The 3,348-nt window shown below is 45.3% G+C and overlaps 1 protein-coding gene across 2 annotated transcripts in view; it reads left to right on the top strand.

Moving 5' to 3' along the window:
- The window catches only part of MBP (myelin basic protein), a 157,988-nt gene that overhangs the window by 10,003 nt on the left and 144,637 nt on the right, over positions 1-3,348 (top strand). The window lies entirely within an intron of this gene.

Genomic DNA, 3,348 nt, shown 5'->3' with positions numbered 1-3,348 from the left:
AAGTAAAGGTTTTGATACAAAGAAAAGGAGGGAAACACACTAATTCCCCATGAGTAAGGCTATAGATTTATACTATCATCTACTTATGACAGTTAAAATAAACTACCCAGATTTTGTGTATCAACATGGACAAAATTCTAAATAACAGTGTTGAATGGAAACCAGCAAACTTCAAATGAGTACATATAGTATTATTCTATTTATTCAAAATTTTCAGATATGCAAAAGAACACTACATGTGGTCATGATTACATGGGATTATATGACATATAGGAGCCATGCCAAGTAACGTTATCTTCTAACCTCGGGGAGGGGAGAGGATTGGCTGTCTCTGTATGGTTTTATTTCTTAAAAATACTTTGAGGTTTTATACAAATAACAGAATGTGTTACGTTTTTTGATGAAAAGGATAAACCAGTTGTCTTGTAGATTATTATCTGTGCTTTTTAATATGTTTGAACTAATTAGTAATTTATATTAGCAATAAATAAACTGATATAAAGTTTGGGGGGAGATGACACCAGTGATAATGAAGCGTTAGAGAAGAAGATTAGAAGGCCTCACAAAGGAATCTGAAAGTAGGTGTGGAGGTGAAATTACTGAAATTTGGTAAGAGCATGACAGTGACAAGGAAGGCGAAGGAGAGGAAGAGGAAAGGGCAGGCGAGACAGTCTCTCCCTCCTCCTCGTCATGTGATCAAGTAGTATACGTGCAGAAAGGGAGGATAAAGAGATTGATCTGGAAAGAGAAGCATGCAGAAATGGGCAGCAGCCAGGACCTCAGAGGAGTGGGCTGGATTTAGCACGAGCCTGGGGATTAACTGGGTGTTTGCAACCTCACTCTTGAGCCGATGACTTGAAGAAGAACCATGAGAATCTAGCTAAATCTGAAAAGATTTAAGGAACAGAATTTTTATGGGGATCCAGCCCTTTTTCCTTCTTGCCTGTCAGGATTTATAATGAGCGGGGCCTCCAAGAAAAGTCTAGTATGATTCAGACAGAGGCCAGCAAGCCGGGGCCCCACTTCCTGTCACTCTGCAGGCGACCTGGCTTAGAAACTCTGCAGGTGCAGCATGGCTGCCCACTCAACAGCCTCAGGAAGTCCCCAAAGCCCTATCTCCTATCTCCGGAGGGTGGGCTCTCCCCCATTGGCCCCGAGGGAGCCTCTGCTCCTTTCCTCTCCTGTCCCCTCTGAATTCATCTGAGAAGGCACCCAGGCCAGTGTGGCCCCAGCTGCCCGGTGTCCAACCCCCATTTCCAGGGGTGCAGCTGGGGAAGGTAGTGCAGGCAGCGACCACAGCAGCTACTGAGCCCCAAGAAAGGAGTCCAGCACAGGGGCGGGGGTGGGGAGGCATGGTGGCCAGAAGAGTTATTCTAGCAATTTATGTTTACATCAATTCACTTTCTTTAAGAGTAAAGGGATTAGCATTCAGCTTACCAATTTTCCAAAGGTCAAGAAAGAAAATGAAGTTTTATTCATAGTAAGTGATTAACCAATTTACCTGTTTAATTTTACATTAGCGACCACATATAAAATATATAAAAAGGCAATTAATAAAGAGGAGATAGAACATGGAAAGAAAGGACCCAGAGGCAGAGATGAGGGGGAGGCAGGAGGCTGGAGAAAGGGAGGTTTCTCAGGGGCTCAGGGAACTGCTGGTGTTGCGGCCCCGCCTTTGGGGGCATCTGGTGACATGGGATGGTCCCAGAGAGCCCTGCTCTTTCCAGGTAGGAAGGTATGCCGTGCTGCCCTGCAGGCAAGAGCAAAATGCCCCGTGCTGGGAAGGGATGGAGCTCAGGGCAGCTCTACCCTCAGACTCCATGCAGGTGCCCTAGGCTGCTTCCTGGCTGATCACCAACCCGGAGAGACAGAGTAAGGCTCCACTCAGATCTGCTTTTCACCTGGAGCCTGATTAAGAAACCTAAAGCTCCAGAGGTCAACACATGCTGAAAACAAAACGAAGCTACCTGTATCAGTTTAGAGTCCTGGCAGGGACGGAATTGGCTTGGTGGCTGGACACCCAACTCCCAAGCCAAGCATCTGCTGTGGCCCCTTGACCTGCTCACCAGGGGAGGGGACAAGCTGGCTCATGTGGTCTTCAGCCACCTGCACACGTTACACTGAGAATTCAAATTAAATGCAGAGTCCTAGGCCCACCCTGGCATGCCACCCCACAGTCTTGGGGATGGGCCCAGGAATACTTATTTTAATGAGCTCCCCGTCAACTCAGGATCGCTGCTGTAAGTGAAGGAAGGAAACAGACGGTGCCTCGGTGTTTCCAGGTGGACACGGCTCATCTGAATAGACACACACAAGCTCTCAAATGTGTACTTTCGTGTGATCGGGAAGTCCATGTTTCACTGATACACTGAATTTGCATTAGAAAGAATAACTAATTGATACTAAAGCTTTTTGTTGACAATTTATTTGCATCATGTATTTTTGATGCATTCTCCATATATAGGGAGTAACATTTTATATCCTGCATGAGTCTTCATCTGATATGGAATATTTATGGATACTCATTTTCTTCATCTTTCTTGAATAGTTGAAAGCTAACATGTTTGCTAAACTTGCTATCAAAGCAAAAAATGATAGAACTATGTTTCAGGCTCCTCACATACAGCAAATGTACCATTACTTTTTAAAAACTCCTTGGTGTCTACTCTGTACAAAAATACCATGCTGTCCATTTCAGGTACATTAAGAGAAAGCAGATGTCGTTCTCGCCCTCCAAGTGCTTATAATTTTGTTAGGAAACTTAGAAGTTCCCAAGTAATTTCCCAAGGCAAAATAAGTGCCCAATACCCTGCCATGTATACAAAATGCCGCAGTTTCTAAAGAAGGGGTTTGCGCCTAGTGGAGGAGTAGAGTAGACTGGATGATGATGACTAGAACTGGCAGAATTATGCTGAATGGAAAATATACTAGCCGGGCATGGTGGCTCACGCCTGTAATCCCAGCATTTTGGGAGGCCAAGGCGGGTGAATCGCCTGAGGTCAGGAGTTCGACACCAGCCTGACCAACATGGTGAAACCCCATCTCTACTAAAAATGCAAAAATTAGCCAGGCGTGGTGGTGGGCAGCTATAATCCCAGCTACTTGGGAGGCTGAGGCAGGAAAACTATTTGAACCTGGGAGGTGGAGGTTGCAGTGAGCCTAGATTGCGCTACTGCACTCCAGCCTGGGTGACAGAGCAAGATTCCATCTCATTAAAAAAAAAAAAAAAAAAGAAAGAAAGAAAGAAAATATACTGTAACATTTTGGTATCTTCTATGCCTCAGTTCACTTCCCACTTGGCCTCCACTGTCCCGGGAGCTGCCTGAGCTTCTCCCAGCTTGCCTGTCT

Source organism: Colobus angolensis, unplaced genomic scaffold (assembly GCF_000951035.1).
Source record: "Colobus angolensis palliatus isolate OR3802 unplaced genomic scaffold, Cang.pa_1.0 Scaffold287, whole genome shotgun sequence".
NCBI lineage: Eukaryota > Metazoa > Chordata > Mammalia > Primates > Cercopithecidae > Colobus > Colobus angolensis.
Note: the sequence above shows the minus strand (reverse complement) of the source record. Positions and strands in the feature narration are given on the sequence as shown.